The following is a 21,755-nucleotide window of genomic DNA, read 5'->3' on the forward strand; positions in this document are numbered from 1 at the left end:
AAATCGGTCCGAGTTTCATGCTAGAAAGTAGCATGAGCTCTGTTCACGTTATGATCAGTGTGCAATGCAACTGCAATGCGATCTTGGGATTTTTCTCATGATCGCAGTCCATGTACAATGCGTGTTTGATGCGTATGGGATCCGTTTTTACTATGTCATCTGCCACTCAGCTCTGCTACATGGCCGCTGACAGCAGACAGACAGAGCCGCACGATCAGAGTGAAGTCAGATAAACTTCGCCCCACTTCATTGTCATCCCGCGGCTCTGTCTGTGTGTCATGGCCTGATTTGTGGTCACCAGAGAAGGTCTTACCGGTGACCGCAAATCCCCTGAGTGACTGACGTGATCTCCGCTATCAGCGGTGCAGTCACTGAGGTTACCCGCGGCCACAGCAGAATTCCTCCCGCTGAGATATGTGGCCACGGGTAACTTGAGTGACGGCACCGCTGAGAGCGCGACTCAATTCAGTCGCTGCGTGGAGCTCACAGAGAGCGGTCATGGTCTGTGACCACTCTCTATCAGCTTCTGATGTAGCAGAGCTGAAAGCGTCGAGGGAACTCTGTGGATTATGTCGGACATGGAAGGGTATTTGGGGACTTGAATAAAGTGGTGAAAGAGGTTTTTTTTTTTTTGTTATTCATTTCAAATAAAGGATTTTTTGGTGTACGTCTTCATTTTCTTAACCTTACAGGTTAATCATGGAAGGTATCTCAGGGAGACACCTGCCATGATTAATCGAGGACTTAGTGGCAGCTATGGGCTGCTGCCATTAACTCCTTATTACCTCGATTGCCACCGCACCAGGGCAAATCGGGATGGCCGGATACAGTCCCGGGACTGTCGCATCTAATGGATGCGGCAATTCCGGGCGGCTGCTGGCTGATGTTGTTAGGGTGTGGGGCTCCCCATCCTGACAATACGAGCCTCCTGCCGTATGGCTTTATTCTGGCTGGTATCAAAATTGGGGAGAACCGCACGCAGTTTTTTTAAAATTTAATTTACTGCACGATATAGACACGCCCACCAGCGGCTGTGATTGGTTGCAGTGAGACAGATGTCGCTCAACGTGGGGGCGTGTCTGACTGCAACCAATCATAGGCGTCGGTGGGCGGGGAAAGCAGTGAATACTAGATAGAATAATGAGCGGCCGGCTTTTTCAAAAGAGGAAAAGCCGCCGGAGCAGTGTGAACGCCGTGCAGTGCCGCGCCGGTGAGTATGAGAGAGGGGGGAAGAGGGATAGACCGACATCGACAGACTCCTTTGCAGTGTTTTCTGCAACATGCGATAAATGTATTTATAAAAACGGATGTCACTAGGATGGTGTGTGTGTGCCGTCCGTGTGACATCGTTTTTTTTTTCACGCACCCATTGACTTTTATTGGAGTGACTCGCGCGTAAAGATATGATATTAGGGTGCTCGGTGCCTTCGAGTGCCCAAGAGGCTCAGTCCAACGTTTCACCCACTGGTTTTGCATGTCCTGACTCTTTTCTCGGTGACTGACAGCACTGGTTTGTCTAGAGTGAGCACGGTCTGCAGAAAAAGCTGAAGCAAACCAGTGCTGTCAATCACCAGTGAGGGAGGCGGAGACTTGCAAAACCAGTGGGTGTAACCGTGCGCTGAGCCTACTGGTCAAGGACCCCAATCAAAATATTTGACAAAAGGTCAGTTTCTGTAGAGGCAGTGATTAAAATTCTTTTCTAGGGTCTATATCCTTTACAAGGCTGTGCACTTAATTTATACCTGTAGTTAGGGGACACTGACTTCTTTAAGAAAAACAGTATTCCCCTCACATTGCATAAAAATGGAAAGTGCAACAATAATGATCACAATTATTTACGCTGAGCTTAAATTGATAGAATGAGCAAAACGATAGGAAGATCTCATCAGCCCCAGTAACCCCAAATCTATCATAGCGGAGCAGGACACCAGAACCGCAGACTTTGAAAGGACCAGCAAGACACATTCACAACTTGTGACTATTATATTGTGCACTGCCAGTCTTGAAGCCAAGAGACAATCAGCGGGAGTCCCAAGGGTGGCCCCCGCCCCCACCCCCACCTAAAAATTTTTACTTATCCAATAGACAGCTGAAATTATGCTTCCCTTTAAGCTGGGGCTATACAATGGCTTTGGCCATGACACAGGTTGTCAGCCAAAGATCACTGTATGACGCTGCAACATCGCAGTATAATGCAAAGGTGCTGTCGCGTTACAAGTCTCTAGATGCAGAGAGGCAATAGGATCTAGAACAGTATCTCTCTTTGCGATCTGAAACTCCTCCCATTAAACATAATTCCCTTCCTTTGGTGCTAAAAGGGGTTAATGCCAGTTTTACTTTCCAGCAGCTTCTCACTCCTGGCCTCAGGTGCTTCCGTTGGTGACCACTCCCTTCCCCTATATATGGTCACATCTACCAGTAGAGGGTGCTTGTCATTCTGAACCTTGGCCTACAGGTGGAAGGAGCTATTGGAGCCCTTGTTGCAGTGAAATGGTGTAGGCTGCAGTCCTGGTGTCTTGACTGCAGCTGTGAAGTTGGGCTTTATCCTTTGTTGTTTCCTCTGTCTGTTGTACCTTTCCTTCTTGTAGCATTAATGCAGCAGTAGGACTAGTGATCCTCACCTGCCAGCTCACTAGCCAGCATTATTACAAGGTCTCTCAGGGCTTTAGGTATCCTGCTCGGCAACAGGTGCAGAACCTGTATAGTAACTGGATAAGAGTGCAGACTGCAGGTAAGTGCAGGAAGTGTCCCATCATCCCTCTCCCTAGCACCAGGGTCCACCATTGTTAAAGTGTCCACGATATACCCCTTGTTTCTTGTGGTGAAACCCATTTTTTGTGTGTCTTGCTTCACGCCTGACCTTCCCAAGTCCATGCGCGACAGGCTCATTGTGAACAGAAAGGTACCACAATAAGGATATGTGCCCACGGGACTCTGTACCCGCAGATTTTGTTGTGGAAAACCTGCAGATTTATCTGGATTTTCTAGATAAATCCGCAGGTTTTAGCAAGTACAGACACTCCCCATGTTATCCTATGGTACATGGGGAGTGTCTCTGTTCATACTGCGGAATGTGCTGCTGCGGAACATGCTGCAGATGTCCCGCAGCCGCATGTAATTGCATGTCAATTATTTATGCGGAATTACCTGCGGAATTCCCGGCCCTCCACTATGGAGATAGAGGCTGGGACGTCCGCAGGTAAGTTGCATGAATGTCCGCAGGTTTACCGCAGCTATTTCGCTGTGGTTTCCGGGGAGCGGTAAACCTGTGGACGTACCTGCGGATATATCCACAGGTCCAAAGTCCCGTGGGCACATAGCCTAAGCAAGTCACAAAAAGTCAGAGACGGTTTGATTTATTGTGACTTTTTGCCGGTACATTGCAGGTGACAATGTGACCCCATTCACTTGCACTATGCCAAAATCGCTGTCTAGCCCTAGGCGTAATGCAATTTGAAACATATAATATGACATTAGATTGGTGGTTGAGCTCCTGAGGTTCCTGACAAAGAGCCGATTAGGCAGGACATATAGAGGGTAGCGGAGTTGTTGTCTGCGCTCATGTCTCTGTAGTATTATATGGCAGATCATATATTAAATTATCTGTCTGGGATGAGGCCACACCTTTAGTGTCATGAAGAACAGCCATCATAGAACGAGGACTCCGCTATACATAGTCAGTGAATCAGCAGCCATGTTGGTTAGCGGTTAGTGTCAATGCTGGAGCTAGAAAGGGTGCGAGCGGCAGGATACATCTTATATATCAGAAAGAAACAAAGAACAGTTCTTATGAGAAAATAATCATCATCTACAGCATATCACTTACCTTTCACATCACTCAGCAAAATATATTCATGGCTCCAGCCAGAGGAAGGAGAGCTGCATCAGGCATTCCTGGAATATAAAATGATAACTATAACTATCTTCTTATGTAGATGGGCCAGTTTACATTACAAAAAGATTACCAAATTTAAAGCAAATTGTTAACCTGGACAATTATTTTTTTTTCTTACATAAATGCATGCAATTGGGGCTCAAAATCATTTTTTGCATTTGGGTCTAATTAAAAATGTTGCACCTTTGCCTCCTATACACTGTATTACACTATGTCTGGCTGCAGAATGAGCGAACGGGGTCAGCCATATTGTCTTTATCTCCAGAGATGTGTTGGGGACATGTAACCAGACCTGTCCATCTGTCTCCTCCAATAGAAGTCCTCGCATGAGAAAACTCCTTTGCTATTGGAGGAGACAGATGGTCACATGTCCCCAAAATATCAGTGAAAATAAAGATAATGTGACAGACCCCGTTCACTAATTCTGCAGCCAGCAATAGTGTAATACAGTGTGTAGAGATAATATATATATATATATATATATATGGTATATACAAATGGTGCAAAATATTTAGTGAGACCCAATGGCAGAAATTGTTGTTTAGCCCAAATTGCATGCATTTAAGTCCCCTCTGCCCTCCAACCCAGCAGCATTGGTACTTGCTGTATATATCCAAATTCCCTCCCTAGCCAGTCCTGTATAATGCAAAATTGAAGTGAAGTTTATAAGTAGTTTTTTTTAAACATTAATATTAGTGAATTTTCACTAATATGAAGGTTTAAAAAAACTACTTGTAAACTTCACTTTGCCCTAATTAGGGCCTTGACTAGTCACAGGGGCATTAGTTCCCCAGAGTAGTCGGCCCTTTTTCCATTTTATCACACGCCTATGGACATGATAACAGGATTTGCACAAGCCGGTGTCAACAGCGGCTATTGGAAATCTTGCGCATGCGCACGGTTCATTTCGTGCGCTTGAGAAGCCAGGTGTATGCTTCCCGACTTAATTAGTAGCACTACACATGATCGGAAGAGTAAAAGGCAGCTCATGTCCATGTCCTCTGAACCTAATGAAGCCTGGAAGCGTATACCCGGCTTGTGAAGCGCACTGACGAAGCCAAAATGAACCGCGTGCATGCGCAAGATTTCCAATAGCTGCTGGTGATGACAGCTTGTGCAAATCACGTCCATAGAGAAAGCAAGGATAATAAATTGTTCTTTTGGTTTTTTTTTTAAACATTCATATTAGTTAATAGTGTTATACAGGGCGGGTTAAGGAGGGAATTTGAGCATACACTTATGAATGCTACTGGGTTGGAGGGCACAGGGGACTTGAAACATTCCCTTTAATAAAAATACAATTGTCCCCATAGGTGGGCAACACATTTAAAAACTTTTTCCCCCCCTTAGAAACAGCACCAGTCTTGTCCATGGTCTTTGTCTGATATTGCATCACCACCCAATCCCCCTAGAAGACTGAGCTGTCACACGACGCTTAGACCCCAGAATAAAGTGGCGTTGATTTTAGGGGTTATCCTAAATAACAAATGGCTTACAGCTTTCTGTAGCAGATTTATTGCTTATCAAATCTATAAAACAAACACACACACACACACACACACACACACACACACACACAGATAAAATATTAGACAAACACATACTATATCTGTATGCAAATATCCGACCCAGAAGTCACATTTATTTGCTCCAATCCGGTAACATAGGAGCGATCAGGCGGAGGCCGATCTGCCACGTATCACTGTGGAACCCTACCTAGATAATCCCGGGATTACGGGGAATGGGATGGCATGTGCAAACATCTCATTAAAAAGGTTGTATTACAGAAGTCAGCTACAGCGCATGGAAAAAGAGATTTCCTTTTTTGACAGCACGTCAAAAGCAACGTGTAAGGGAACACCTCTGCTTACAACTCCACCGTCCCGTGAACCGTCAAAGATTTGCTAATTAAACATTTTACCCTTTTTTCTGCATTATAACGATCAGCAGATTAATGCGGCTACTGGACAGATCCTAGGAGAGCACTTCATTGTAGGAAACGGAAACATGTAAAAGTGGCTGGAAAAAAGCAATGGCGAATAATCAGTGCATCCAGGATACAAAAACTACTGAGTATAACATTTTTATTAGATTTTCTTCGGTAAATAGCTTCTTCAAAGATGAAGAGGAGTAACTCTAGCGCCACCTGTCCAGTAAGGCTACTTTCACACACATCCGGTTTGAGCACTGCGGCTTAATCCGGCTGTGAAACCTATGCAACGGATGCAGCGAAAACACCGCATCCTTTACATAAGTTTTTACATGCGGCCTGTCCGTTTTTTTCCAGTTGCGGCATGCTACTGAGCATGCGCAGTGGAAGAAACCACATGCGGTGGACGGATGCGTTTTTTCCCGCATTGCGCTGCATCCGGCGTCCATAGGCATGCATTGAAAAATGTGCCGCAGCGGCCGGATGTGGCGCAATGCGTTTTTTTTTGCCGGAGCCAAAAACATGCCAGGGAACGTTCCATCCGGCCGCCGCATCGGCTAAATCTGCCGCATGCGGCAAAAACCGGACGGAACGCAAACCCATGCGGCACCAATGCAAGTCAATGCTGGAAAAAATGAAACCGGCGGCAAAAAAAAAAAAAAAAAAAAAAAAAAAAAGGTTTCGTTTTTTCAGCAGAGCGCCGGATTGTGCCGCACTGCTACAGCCGGATGTGTGAAAGCAGCCTAAATTTTAAAATCTGTTTCAAGATAACCTTGATCTTTAAAATCAATAAATATTTAGTATTCTGGTGACTGAAAAAAACAAAACAAAACACAAAAAGGCAAAACAAAATGACAAGAAATGGGTATGCTTAAAGGGGAATTCCCTTCTCCAAGATCCTATCCCAGTATGTTGTAGGTGTAGTAATAGTATTAGCAAATACCTCCAATTAGAAATATAGTACAGTTCTCTTGATTAGCTATGTCACCTACCTGATGTTCAGGGCATTGTAGGACCTTAGGTATCCATGGTTACAACCACGAGCAACGAACTAGCTAACTAACTGTGACTATATGCGTGGTCGTAACCATGGATACCTAAAGTCCTACAATGCCCTGAACATCAGGTAGGTGACAATGAATAAGATCTATACTACATTTTTAACTGGAAATATTTGCTAATATTATCATCACACCTACTACATATTGGGATAGAATCTTGGAGATGGGAGTACCCCTTTAAAGTTCATATATGGTCCCCCCCATCCTTGAATGTAATCCTACTATTTACTTACTGTTTTTACCAATTGGGTGTGGTCCTCAACTCTAGTCTATGAGTCTTTTTATTCAACGTGCACACATTGAGTATTTGGAGAGTTTTTACCTCCGTATTTGCAGCCAAAACCAGGAGTGGGTGATAAATCCAGAAGTGGTGGCCGTGTTTCTATTCTACATTTCCTCTGATTGTAGCCAAAACCAGGAATCCAACAATCAGAGGAAAATACATGCTTAGGCCTCATTCACACATCAGTAGTTTTGTATCAGTGTTTAATCAATGTTTACCAAAACCAGAAGTGTCTACAGTACACACAACAGGTGTCAATCTTTCAATTATTAGTTTTTCTCTGCAAATGCCACTCTTGACTTTGGCAAACACTTATGAAACACTGGTACAAAAATACTGCGTTAATGTGACCTTAAAGGGAACCTGTCAAGTGCAATAAGCACCCAGAACCACGAGCAGTTCTGGGTGCCTATTGCTAATCCCTGCCTAACTGTCCCTGTATACACTAGCATAAAGAGATCTTTAGAAAAAGTATTTCTAAACATCCTTTATGATATGTTAATGAGCAAGGGAATTAGTTCCCTGGACTAGTCCGCCTCTTAGCGTGTTAGCACACCCACAGAGGCCTGCTAAGATGCTATTCAATACCCATTGCCCAGCATCATCAGAGGTGATGCGCTTAACTGAATCCGTTTTCACCACCTCAGACGCCGGATGTAATCTAAGTGCCATGATCCGAAGTCACCGCACGTCCGGTCATGTGCACTATGAAGCCAGGTGTACACATCCTGGCTTCAGAGAGGTCTAGTGCGCATGACCGGAAGTGCCAGGACTTCTGATCATGTGCACTGACCCTAAACCGGTATTCTGAAGCGGTGACAACAGACACAGGTACACACATCACAGATGATGATGCTGGGCAATGGGCATTGAATAGCATGTTAGCACGCCCCTGTGTGTGGACTAGTCAGGGAAACAAATGCTCTTGTGAATAGTCCTGGCGCTCATTAGCATATCATAAAGGATCTCTAAAAATACTTTTTCTAAAGATCTCTTTATATATGCTACTAGATACAGGGACAGTTAAGTAGGGATTAGCAATATGCACCCAGCACTGCTCGTGGTTATGGGTGCATATTGCACCTGACAGGGTCCCTTTAACTGAAACGACAAGTCTTCTTTAAACACAGTGGCTAAGAAATGGTGTAAGCCAGTTTGTTAGTGAGGCACAGAAGTGATGACAAAAGCTAATTTTCTGCTATACAATCCCATCTATGGCTACAAACAACTTCCAACACAATTTTGTTCTTATTTTAATGTTTTCCTGGAAGTATGTGACAAATTTAGGCTAAAACGGAAGTAATAATTAACTTTTAGTATGCACTATGGCAAATGGTGAGGGGTAAGGCTTGATGGTGCCCTTATCAATCCCTCGTTGTCACCATTAAAAAAAATTGTGTTAAGTCCTTCTGTAACATTGCCAGTGATCGAAACAATACCTGCATTGCCTGATCACTTTTTGAAGGACTGAGAATTTCCCATTGAAACGATCGCCATTTCTGCTGTGCTCACAGCCATTTCCAATGAGGGTTGAAGCTGAGACACGAGGTTCATTCCATTTTGTGGTTTTTATTTCTTGTTTTATCCATTGCTTTTGTTGAACAGTCAATAGTTCGTCAGGCATAAACCTTCTGAACCATCTTTCTTGGAATTTATGTGTGTGCCTTTCCCAACTGTTTTTCCTGCAAAGATTGTTTTTCCTTCATTTTCTCAGGTACTAAAGCGGTATAACTGAACTCAACAACCCATGCTCGTCTTTTGAGGAAATGTACACAATGTATTGAAAAGCCCTAAAACGGCAGTCATTCTCTTTTGATATTGCAGATGATTTGTAACCCGCTGACACATAACATTTTATGATGTAGGATTAATGAGGCCGCTAAGCCCTCCTGCAAACCTTTGTGGACTTCACTCTCGTCTCATTCCATTAGAATTGGCACTATATAGATGTAACCATAGCTCCCTATGTCCATATGCCCATCGCTACCATACAGAAACCACTATTCCAATTGTACTTTGTTACAGAGAAAACTCCAGCACACTTGTGTGGGCGGCATAGCAGCCAAAGAGGACCATAAACATGGGACAGCTAGCGGCCAAATATTCACTCAGTAGATGACTATCCCTCCAGACTTCCCTATTCACCTGAGCGCTCAAGTTTGGGTAAGCATTCATGCGTTTTCAACTGGGAGATTGGAGAAAGCCAATGCCACAAGTGTCATCTTTGCTGAAAAGAAAACTTATGTACTGTAAGGGAATGTGCCCATGATTAGGACTCGCTGCGTTCAGAACGCAGCGAGTTCTGTTCGGGGGGCCGCGTGTCTCCTCCGCAGGAGAAAGCTGGAGACCACAGCTGTCAGTACCCACAATCAGGGTTCAGTGCGCTGCGGTATCTCGCTTGTGTTCTCCCTACGGAGGAAGCAGGAAATTCCGCAACAAACAATTGACATACTGCGGTTGGGAAAGCCGCTCCACAGGTCTGCGTTTGCTGCGGAAAAAACAAGCACAGTGGGCACAGGATTTCTAGGAATCCCATCCACTATGCTTGTACTGTACACCGCAGCGGTTTGGACGCAGCTGAGGTATGCTGCATCCAAACCGCTGCAAATACTGATCGTGGGCACGCACCCTTAAGCACAGGTGCGGGGAAAGGTCAAAGACCGCCCCCGCACACTACAATACTTTGATCTGCCTGCAGCAGAGCAGAGAGAAGTGCACATGTACAGGAGCTCTGTGTGGTCAACATAAAACACTATCCACACGGAGCAGGGAAGGAGTACGGCAATCGCAAGAAGATAAGAGGCGCAGGACCGAGACCAGGGACACCCATCGGATCAGACTGTCCTGCAGGAGAGTATGATAAAAGATGGGGGTTTTTTTAGGTTATACAGTTCGGCCTGGGCACTTATATACAGCCTTCTAGAATGCTGTATATAAGGGCTCACTGGTGGTTGCCGCAGCTTATAGGGGACAAATCTGGTGACAAGTTCCCTTTAAGCATGGGGGTGGATTAATCATGTTATGGGGTTGTGTTGCAACCAATGGCACAGGGAACATTTCACAGGTAAAAAGGGAAGAATGGATTTGGTGAAATTTCAATTACTGTAGTTTTTTTTTTTTTTTAAACATTTCATTTGATGTCAGCAAGCACATATCATCAACAAGAGAACATGTTGTTACATGCCATAAAATGTTTCAATGAATTCTTGATGCAAACATAACACCATCTGTAAAAAAGCTGAAGTTGAAAAGAGGATGGCTTCTACAAATGGATAAGGATCCTAAACACACATTAAAATTATTATTTATTTATATAGCACCATTGATTCCATGGTGCTGTACAAGAGAAGGGGCTACATACAAAATCCTCAATAGACGACCTCAAAAGGCACAAGCTGAAGGTTTTGCAATGGCCCTCAGTCTGATCTGAGAATCATTGAAAATCTGTGGCTAGACCTCAAAAGAGCAGTGCATGCAAGACGAGCCAGGAATCTCACAGAACTGGAAGACGAGCCAGGAATCTCACAGAACTGGAAGACGAGCCAGGAATCTCACAGAACTGGAAGACGAGCCAGGAATCTCACAGAACTGGAAGACGTCTCCAAGGAAGAATAGATGAAAATCCCTCAAACAAGAATTGAAAGATTCTTGACTGCTACAAAAAGCGTTTACAAGCTGTGTTACTTCTCAAAGGGGATGCTACAAGGTACTAACCATGCAGGGTGCCCACACTTTAGCATCAGCCCATTTTCATTTTTTGTTAATTTTAAAATGTAAATAGATAAAAATAAAACCTTTTTTTCCCAAAATACAAAAGGGAATGTGTCATCTTTTATTTTATGCCTTTTAGAGATCATTTGATCTTCAGCTTGCTTAGCTGTTAACTGTTTGGTGCCCAAAGGTTTACATGCCACTGTAGATAGCTATCTATAGGTTGCTAATGTGATCCTCCCCCACACTTTGGCATTGCATTTGATTTTTTTTCTCTGTAGGGAACATTAGGTTTGCAGATATGATTTTACAGTGACTTGTGGAGAGACGCAGTGTCATTGCAGCCTATAGCACTAATCGGGTTTTGAAGAGTCATCCCACTCATTAAAAGAACAAGCCGCATACAGAATAGACAGTGTGAAAACAAAATATGGATGAGATTTCTATAGTCCCAATGCTTTAACAACCTCACTGACTGGATAAACCACAATTAGTAATTACGCAAAAAAAAAAAAAGTTTATTTCTCAATAGCTTCCAGATGACTGTAACGGAAGTAGTGTTAAAATCCAATTACGCATGGCGGGTAGTGAGAGTGTTCAGAAAGAGCGAGCCATGAGATCTGACAAGGCTCAGATGACAAAACCAGTGGGAAGCAGACTGAGCCTCTGCTTAAAAGAAAGACAAGACTAATATACATGAAAAAAATTTAATTTTAGTATCTTTTTACAGACCAAAAGTTTGGACACACCTTCTCATTCAAAGCGTTTTCTTTATTTTCAGGTCTCTGAAAATTGTAGATTCACATTGAAGGCATCAAAACTATGAATTAACACATGTGGAATGAAATACTTAAAAAGTGTGAAACAACTGAAAATATATGTCTTATATTCTAGGTTCTTCAAAGTAGCCACCTTATGCTTTCATTACTACTTTGCACACTCTTGGCATTCTCTTGATGAGCCTCAAGAGGTAGTCACCGGAAGTGGATTTCCAACAGTCTTGAAGGAGTTCCCAGAGATGCTTAAGCACTTGTTGGCCCTTTTGCCTTCACTCTGCGGTCCAGCTCACCCCAAACCATCTCGATTGGGTTCAGGACTGGTGACTGTGGAGGCCAGGTCATCTGGAGTAGCACCCCATCACTCTCCTTCTTGGTGAAATAGCCCTCACACAGCCTGGAGGTGTGTTTGGGGTTATTGTCCTGTTGAAAAATAAATTATGGTCCAACTAAACGCAAACTGGATGGAATAGCACGCCGCTGCAAGATGCTGTGGTAGCCATGCTGGTTCTGTATGCCTTCAATTTTGAATAAATCCCCAACAGTGTCACCAGCAAAGCACCCCCACACACCATCACACCTCCTCCTCCATGCTTCACGGTGGGAATCAGCCATGTAGAGTCCATCCGTTCACCTTTTCTACAAAGACATGGTGGTTGGATCCAAAGATCTGAAATTTGGACTCATCAGACCAAAGCACAGATTTCCACTGGTCTAATGTCCATTCCTTGTGTTCTTCAGCCCAAACAAGTCTCTTCTGCTTGTTGCCTGTCCTTAGCAGTGGTTTCCTAGAAGCTATTTTACCATGAAGGCCTGCTGCAGTCTCCTCTTAACAGTTGTTCTAGAGATGGGAAGGTGTGTCCAAACGTTTGGTCTGAACTGTACATACATATACACACACCCTACTTTGAGTGTAGCAGTATGCACTAACTATCCTATATACAACTTTTTAAAGACTGTGAATGCTATACAGAGCACCATGGTTGCAAAACAAAAAGGAAAATGTCAGTTTTTCTTTAAAAAATTTTTTTAACGTGATTTTATTTATTTTCGTTATATGATTAAATTAAACAAAAAGTGATATTTTTCCACTGGCCAGAATATTAGACTCCTACTTCCTGTTCTTCACATGAACATTAGCAGCAACAGACTGATCCTAGTTGTTTGTAAGTACCATTTGAGCATCTTCAATCTGTTATATATTATTTACAAAAGTGTTATCTTGCAAGGTAATCCTGTCTGTGATGATCATGAGGCTACTGAATCATATACACAGAACAGGAAGTAAAAGTCTAGTATGAGGCCTGATGGTCATTGTGAAAATGACAAGGTTTGTAATATATAGGGGGCAGCACAGTGGCTCAGTGGTTAGCACTACAAACTTGCAGCACTGGGCCCCCAAGGGCAACATCTGCAAGGAGCTTATGTTTTCCCTGGGTTTGCGCGAGTTTCCTCCCATACTTCAAAAACATACTGAATTGGAAATGGTGAGCCCCAATGCGTACAGTGATGATGGGGACATGACCTAGGACGCACCCGTATGTTAAAGATCGTGAAGGGGTTTAGGGCATAAATGTTTGACAATGCATACATGTTCACTAAATTTCAGATATTTTCACAAATAAAACAAAAAAAAAAAATAAATAAAATTTCATCCTAAATTTCCCATCACCATTAAGTACAATGTGTCACGAAAAAAAGCATTGCAAACTTGCTGGCATCTTTTGAAGCGTTTCCGAGTTATCTAATAAAGTGACACTGGTCAGCATTGTAAAAATTGGCCTGGTCAGGAAGGTGAAAACAGGCTGTGTGATGAAGGGGTTAAATCAAGATTCTAGGTTTTGATATAATCCTTGTATTGAGGTTGGCTCGCACAATGAGCCTACATTTTTACTTGCATATTTTGGCTGATCTGATCATCTGACATGTGCCTATAGCTGCCGATTCGCCCACGGCGCTGATCAGACGGGAGAGCGGATTCCCTCTCCCAGCCTCCTAAATGTTGAGATTGACATCGATCATGGCATTTAAGGGGTTAAATAACCAGAACCAGTGCAGGCACAGCCCTAAGCTGTGATACCAGGTCTCGGCTGTCATGTAAGCCATGCTCTTGGCGCAGATTGTGCGTATACAGCTCCTGGGCAAGTACAATCGTCTGAACATATGTACGTCCAAGATCAGGAAGTCACTACAAAATAGGATGTATCGGTACGTCCAAGGTCAGGAAGGGGTTAAAGCTCCACCCCAGCGTTTGTTTTCTTTTTTCATTAGTAGCGTTTTAAATTTAAGTCCCCTGCCCCCGTTTCCATTTTTACAGTATACTTACCCCCTAGAGTTTCCATCCTTCTTTGATGCCTCTCCGGTCCCGTGGCGTCATCATGTGCCCATAATGTCACAAGCGCTCAATACAAAAAGTCTATGTGAACCAGAACAAGGCTTCCATAGACCTACATTAATTTATGAGCGTCAGCATGCTCCATGAAACCGTGGAGCTGCCAGTAGGTCACAAATTACCGGAAACCAACAGGAGCCATACAGGAAAAAGATGAAGATGGCGGCAGATGAGTATAAGACAGGGGACAGGGAACTTACATTTAAAGCACCACGTCACTAAAAAATGCTGCAGCGGTGCTTTAAAACACGACCTTTTCTGATGACATATTCCTTTTAAGGCTGTGTCCACGCTGCGGAAAATGTGCGGATTTTGCCGCGGATATCTGGTGGAAAAGCCGCGGATTTCCCGAAAATCTGCAGCTCAGGCACTTCCCAGCCATTTCTATGGCATTTTGGAAATGCTGTGCCCACGCTGCGGATTTTTCCGCTGCGGATTTCGTGCGGATTTTGATCCGGAAAAATCTGCAACATGTCAATTATTGTTGCGGATTTTCATCCGGATTTTGGCTTCAAAATTGGGAAGAAAAAAAAATCCGCACCAAAATCCGCGGTAAATCCGCGGTAAATCCGCGGCAAATCCGCGGCAAATCCGCACCTTTGAAAAGGTGCGGATTTTGCGGGAAAGCCGCAGATTTTGATGCAGAAAAATCCGCAGCTACGCTATGTGTCCACGGTAGAATGTACCTGCGGATTTTTCTGCATGAAAATCCGCGACTTTCGTGGCAAATCCGCACCTTATTTTTGCCGCGGATTACCGGGAATTTGCCGCGGATTTTGATGCGGATTCCCCCCCCCCCCCCATTCTATACCCAAAATCCGCAACAATAATTGACATGCTGCAGATTTTTCCATATCAAAATCCGCGGCAAATCCGCCGCGGAAAAATCCGCAGCAAGGACACAGCATTTTCAAAATGCCATTGAAATGGCTTGGAAGTGCCGCTGCTGCAGATTTTCGGAAAATCCGCGGTAAATCCGCTGCAAAATCCGCGGCAAAATCCGCAGCGTGGACACATAGCCATAGCCTTACAATCCAGATTTGTAAGCTATTAACAGCATAAACACAGTAATGGCTGCCGATCATTATCTGAAATCCCCAAATCTGTTAGACACGTCAGATCTCTTTATAATACACCATGTAATAAAACGGGAGAAGTGGATGCTAGTGGACCCCCAATAAAGCCCCTAAAACTTGGTAACCCCCAGTATTAGACTGGTAGGACTTCATCTACATGTCAGAGTCCCTTTTAGAGACCTCATATATGGAACTTGTATTTCCAGTTATTTTATGGGGAAACTATAGTGGACTTTTGTAAACCTTTAAAAACAGATTCTAAATTACAATCTCAATTAAACATATGGTCAATTATGGAGATTTAACTGCACTAATACCATCAGGATCAGAGACAAACATTGACAGATCTCATAAAAACTCCATTAAAACTGTTAGCTTGGACTTTGCTTTATTGTTCTATGCTTTTAAGGCGCACATATGGGATGTTCAATCTTCTAACATCACAAAGTCGAGCTTCCCTCACCATAAACCAGGCTATAAACACTTCCACATAACATTCCTTCCATGTTTACAAAGACCCAATGAAAACAATGCAGAGAAAACATTCCGCCTAATGGTGCACAGCATGGTCAACGCACAATACCAGGCTGCTCATCCAAAAAATAGAGCACAGTAAACTTTACTACACATTACAGAACAAACAATAGTGCTCAAATAATCAACCATGTTACAACTAGTACTGTTATAATTTACCATATCCAGCAATTAAGCACATGAATAGGGCAGTTTTAGAGTTTTTCCTAAAATAAACAGTCATGGCCAAAAGTATTGACACCCTTGAAATTGTTACAGAAATTAAGTTATTCTCCCAGAAAATTATTGCAATTACACGTTTTGTCATATAAATATTTATTTCCATTGTGTGTACTAGAACATTTAACAAGAAAAAAATTTAAAATACGGGTAGAGTGCAAAAGTGGACTCACAAAAATCCTCAAACCCTTATTAAAATGTAAATTTTATTAATAGTTATTCAAATAACCCCATAGACACCCAAACAGATAAACCAGGGTCAAATAACCCCTCAATTGGTTGATACAATTACAAAGGGACAGAGAGAGGGGGGGGGGGAGCCCTGATGACCCTCAATAATACCAGTATCCCTACCTAACAACGGAGGGTGTGACACTTTCCCTCGCCCTACAGATAAAAAAGGGGGGGGCAACTTTGTTTCAAGCATGTGATGCTCGTTCAAACTCCCTTGTGGCTAGTAACCAGTGTGGGCAATATGAAAATCACACCTGAAACAAGATAAAAAGGGGAGAAGTTGACTCAATGTTTGCATTGTATGTCCGTTTGTGCCATACTAATCATGGCAAACAGAGGAAAAAAAAAAAACTGTCTGAGGACTTGAGTACCAAAATTGTTGAAAAATATCAACAATCTCAAGGTTACAAATTCATCTCCAGAGATCTTGATGTTCCTTTGTCCACAGGATACAACATAATCAAGAAGTTTACAACCCATGGCATTGTAGATGATTTCCCTGGATGTGGACGTCAGAGAAAAATTGATTAAAAGTTGCAGCGCAGGATAGTCCAGATGGGGGATAAGCAGTCCCAATCAAGTTGCAAAGAAATTCAAGCCAACTGCTCACACTGCACAGATATACTGCACTAGTGCGTGCGTACAGCCGCCGTTCAATGCGTACACAGGGGAGAGGTCTCTCCGGCTGCGCCTCTATGACTGAATGATGGAGGCTCTTGGGTAGAGTGAAGCTCATTTTCTCCCGACAGCTGTAAGACAACCAGACAACATTTTAACATAATTAACCTGCCGATTGACCCCATATTTGCAGGTTATTAGTATTTAGGGATGTGACAAGCTTCCTTTGTTGGAGAACTCTTGTAGGATGAGCAATACATTTATTGCTTATTCTTCAGGTGAACATTAAAGTGGCCCTATCATTTCTCCTGATGTCTAAGTAAATATGTGTGTTCTCTATGAAATATCAGTGATTCCCTGAAAATAAGAAAAGGTCTTATATTATTTTCTGCTCTGAAAGATGCACTAGGGCTTAATTTCCAGGGGATGGTTTATATTTTCCCGTGAACAACAATCCACATTTATTCTTGTAGAAAAAAAATACATCATTTATTCAAATATAATAATGTAATCACATTCTGAAACATCAACATTTTGTATTAATCCGATTACTGATTCAAATGCACATTTTTTTTTATACAGGTAAAATATATCTTTGTACCGTGTTAGCCAGTAGAGATAAAAAAAAGTTTGTTTAAAAGAACTGAAGTCCTCAGTGGTTGATACCTTTTAATGGCTAACTGAATAGATGGTAATAATAGCAAGCTTTCCAGACTCTCAGGTCTCTACATCAGGCATGGTGACTCTTCAGATTTTGTGTTATACCATGCCTGATGGAGACCTGAGTAGTCTCGAAATCTTGCAATTATTACCATCTTTTCAGTTAGCCATTAGAAGGTATCAACTACTGAGGACTTTCAGTTTTTTTAAACAAACTTTTTTTATCATTTTTTTTATCTGATCTACCAGTCCTATTGTGGTAGTACATATTTAATATGGTTTAAATTACCTGCTTACATGTATTATTCGCTATGTACTGCCGAGTTTAATCCCACAAGAAAGCAGACAACCCCTAAACGAATTGCACTTACCAGTCCCCAAACAATTAGTGTTGGCAAGTGAATGGGCTCTCACATACAAATCTGCATCGCTGTCAGATCCCCCGTGTTCTACAGTGGTTAGCTCCCCCTGGTGATTGAAAGCAGTATCACTCGAGGAGTGATACTGGAACCCGATCTGTTTATGAGAGCTGCAGAGCAATGCAGCTAAAAAGGGAGGGACCTGACAGTGACGCAGATCTTTGTGTGTTGTGTGAGAGCCCATCCACCATTGAAACTTGCCAACTGTAATTGTTTGGGGTCTGGTGATTGCAATTATTTTTTTTATTTTTTTGGGATATCTCCTTTCTTTTGTGGGTGTCTGCTTTCTTTTTTTTATTTTTTTTTTTTTAACTGCTTGAACACTCCTTTACGCAATTGCAACTAGGGTTTATTTTTAAGGTAGGGCTTATTTTAAAGTGAACCTGTCAGGTGCAGTATGCACCCAGAATCACGAGCAGTTCTGGGTGAATAATTCTAATCCCTGGCTAACTGTCCCTGTATACACTAGCATAGATAAAGAGATCTATAGAAAAAAGTATTTCTAAAGATCTATTACCGTATACTAATGAGCAAGGGCACTAGTCCCCTGGGCGTTAGTTGCCCGGCCAGTCGCCCCCAGTAGCATATTAGTACGCCCCTGTGGGTGTACTAACATGCTAATGAATGTGCAGTCAGAGCATGATCTCACTCACCTCTCCTCTGCCTTCGCTGCCTAACACTCGATTTCGTCTCAGTGCGCATGACCCTGGAGTTTGGGTCATGCGCACTATAAAGCCGGGTGTACGCGTCCTGGCTTCAAACTGAAGTAGTGCGCATGACCCAAACTCCGGGATCATGCGCACTGAACCGAAATCCAGCATTGGGCAGCAGAGAGGTGAGTGAGATCATCCTGTGATGTTGCACATTCATTAGCATAATAGCACGCCCACAGGGGCATAGTGCAGTCGCTCATTAGCATACGGTAAAAGATCTTTAGAAATACTGTTTCTACAGATCTCTTTATCTATGCTAGTGTATACAGGGACGGTTAGGCCGGGATTAGTAATATGCACCCAGAACTGCTCGTGGTTCTAGGTGTATATTGTATCTGACAGGTTCCTTTTAAGCATATGCCAAAAAGCCCCAAAAAACCCTACTAGGGCTCATAGCGAAAAGCACAGGGGCCAAGGACTGTGAGGGATTAACAAGCTGTAAAATGTTGTAAAATGACCACATTGGTAAATATGGCAGAGCAGTGATTCGTTTGGGCATACGAGGGAGGGGTAAGAAGGGGTATAAAAGATTGTGGGGTACAGGTTCCCTCTTACCCCCTGGATTTAAGGATTAACACCCACCCTCCGCCAATTGGATGATATTTTGGTCCATACTGTTTCCAAGATATGTTGGTGGCACCGTTAGTTGGTATGTCAATCCATACTTGTTTTCTGAGGCAGGTTCTTTGGGCCCTGAAAGAATTACATGCTCACTGCCCAAGGCAGTGACTGGCATGGGGAAGGGAAGGGAAGGGAAGGGAAGGGAAGGGAGGAAGAAAAGAAGGAAGGGAGGAAGAAAAGAAGGAAGGGAGGAAGAAAAGAAGGAAGGGAGGAAGAAAAGAAGGAAGGGAGGAAGAAAGGAAGGAAGGGAGGAAGAAAGGAAGGAAGGGAGGAAGAAAAGAAGGAAGGGAGGAAGAAAAGAAGGAAGGGAGGAAGAAAGGAAGGAAGGGAGGAAGAAAGGAAGGAAGGGAGGAAGAAAAGAAGGAAGGGAGGAAGAAAAGAAGGAAGGGAGGAAGAAAGGGAGGGAGGAAGAAAGGGAGGGAGGAAGAAAGGGAGGGAGGAAGAAAGGGAGGGAGGAAGAAAGGGAGGGAGGAAGAAAGGGAGGGAGGAAGAAAGGGAGGGAGGAAGAAAGGGAGGGAGGAAGAAAGGGAGGGAGGAAGAAAGGGAGGGAGGAAGAAAGGGAGGGAGGAAGAAAGGGAGGGAGGAAGAAAGGGAGGGAGGAAGAAAGGGAGGGAGGAAGAAAGGGAGGGAGGAAGAAAGGGAGGGAGGAAGAAAGGGAGGGAGGGAGGAAGAAAGGGAGGGAGGGAGGGAGGGAGGGAGGAAGAAAGGGAGGAAGAAAGGGAGGAAGAAAGGGAGGAAGAAAGGGAGGAAGAAAGGGAGGAAGAAAGGGAGGAAGAAAGGGAGGAAGAAAGGGAGGAAGAAAGGGAGGGAGGGAGGGAGGGAGGGAGGGAGGGAGGAAGGAAGGAAGGAAGGAAGGAAGGAAGGAAGGAAGGAAGGAAGGAAGGAAGGAAGGAAGGAAGGAAGGAAGGAAGAAAGAAAGAAAGAAAGAAAGAAAGAAAGAAAGAAAGAAAGAAAGAAAGAAAGAAAGAAAGAAAAAGAAAGAAAAAGAAAGAAAAAGAAAGAAAAAGAAAGAAAAAGAAAGAAAGAAAGAAAGAAAAAGAAAGAAAAAGAAAGAAAAAGAAAGAAAAAGAAAGAAAGAAAGGAAAGGAAAGGAAAGAAGGTGCTTACCCAACATCTGGTCTGTGGTGTGAGTTACTTCATGTAAGTTTAAGAGTTAAAAGGTCATTGGCTTTGGCGCAGAGGATTTAAGGCTGGAAGCAGTCTGCACAATAGATAGCTGTTGGCCCATTGAGGACACTTGGCCGATCTCGGTCTCCTTCATACACGGAGCAGTCGGCTGCTTTCAGCAGGTTTTCAATATCAGACCTGGAGTAAGATTGTGCACTGATTAGTAATCGGAATAAAGTAGCTGCGTTGTTCATTTCCCCCTACAACCAGTCTGAAGCTACATACATATACATCTACCCACATGCAAACTATTACATACACACTTTGTTTGAAACCTATTTTCACATCTGCTACTCCACCGCTATTGGAAATGGAATGAAGCTTTCCGACAATGGTTTGCGGAGAATGTAATCACAAGCATCTGTAACAGTAGATCAGGCTGCAGCACATCACACCCTACGTCTTTCCTCCTGCCTTTAACAGTTAAAACTTTGAAAACTTTTCTTTTTTTCTCGTTTTGCGATTATTTATTTTTTTTCTCAAAAGGAAATGGAAGTCCGCAGATTAGATTTCCTTTTTGTAGTGGAAGAGAGAGGACTGATTGGTAAAGATGTGGATGTACGACTTCAGAAACCACGAGGTATAACAGACCCTGCTTTATGTTTTACCTCCCATAGATCACAAGAATACAGGGAGATGTCTTTAGGTCTTTTTACTAAAGTAATCCCTTTGTTCTAAAAGGATGGAAACCAAAGACCAGCTGATATTCAAGCTATTAAATCATAGAAGGGAGATACCACCGCTATGAAGAGACATACTTTAAAAAGGGAACTTTCAGAGCCAGGTGACTTTTCAGGCTTTGACTCACAAACTGAAAAATTAAGTTTTCAATGTGCTGAAAAATGTATGATAAATGGATGACACTGGTATTTCCTACCCTATTACTAAGCTCAATTCTTGGCCTGATGGTCTTATTAGCTAACGTAATACAAGGTCACTTGCTGATCAGCAACTAGCCATCGAACAATCTGCCTTGCACATTAACAGGTATTCCCATCTCATACACATAATTAATAATTTAATTCATTTATATAGCGCTATTAATTCCACAGCGCTTAACATACATTGGCAACACTGTCCCCATTGGGGCTCACAATCTAGAGTCCCTATCTGTAAGTCTTTGGAGTGTGGGAGGAAACCGGAGAACCCGGAGGAGAACACATATGACACATCCACTAGATAGGGCACAAAATTAAGGTAAATGTGACTCCCCCTTGTAAGACCAACATTAATCGCAAGAACAGGGCCCCAAAACACATCACCGTGGGTGAAGAGATGGTAGGAATTTCCATACAACCCTCTCCATGTATTTATATGGGAATTCCCACCACCTCTCCACTGACACAATGGTAGATGCAGATCCCACATCTATCTTGAGAACATTTATAGAAAGACAAACATTCAGTCTCTCACCAGGCTTGCAGCGTGCTCCTGCTTTTTGGCCTG

The 21,755-nt window shown here is 43.1% G+C and overlaps 1 protein-coding gene across 2 annotated transcripts in view; it reads right to left on the reverse strand.

Moving 5' to 3' along the window:
* LHFPL2 (LHFPL tetraspan subfamily member 2) overlaps window positions 1-20,442 on the reverse strand; it is a 141,660-nt gene extending 121,218 nt beyond the window's left edge. Inside the window, exons 1-3 of one of the 2 annotated variants that reach the window (XM_075325670.1) lie at window positions 20,250-20,442; window positions 19,104-19,214; window positions 3,827-3,894 (exon numbers count right to left, since the gene is read on the reverse strand). The gene's annotated coding sequence lies outside the window, so the exon portion shown is untranslated. The remainder of the gene's footprint in view (window positions 1-3,826; window positions 3,895-19,103; window positions 19,215-20,249) is intronic. The other variant, XM_075325666.1, reaches the window with a different exon arrangement.
* Between the last annotated feature and the right edge of the window lie 1,313 nt (window positions 20,443-21,755).

The sequence above is a fragment of the Anomaloglossus baeobatrachus genome, chromosome 1 (assembly GCF_048569485.1).
Source record: "Anomaloglossus baeobatrachus isolate aAnoBae1 chromosome 1, aAnoBae1.hap1, whole genome shotgun sequence".
NCBI lineage: Eukaryota > Metazoa > Chordata > Amphibia > Anura > Aromobatidae > Anomaloglossus > Anomaloglossus baeobatrachus.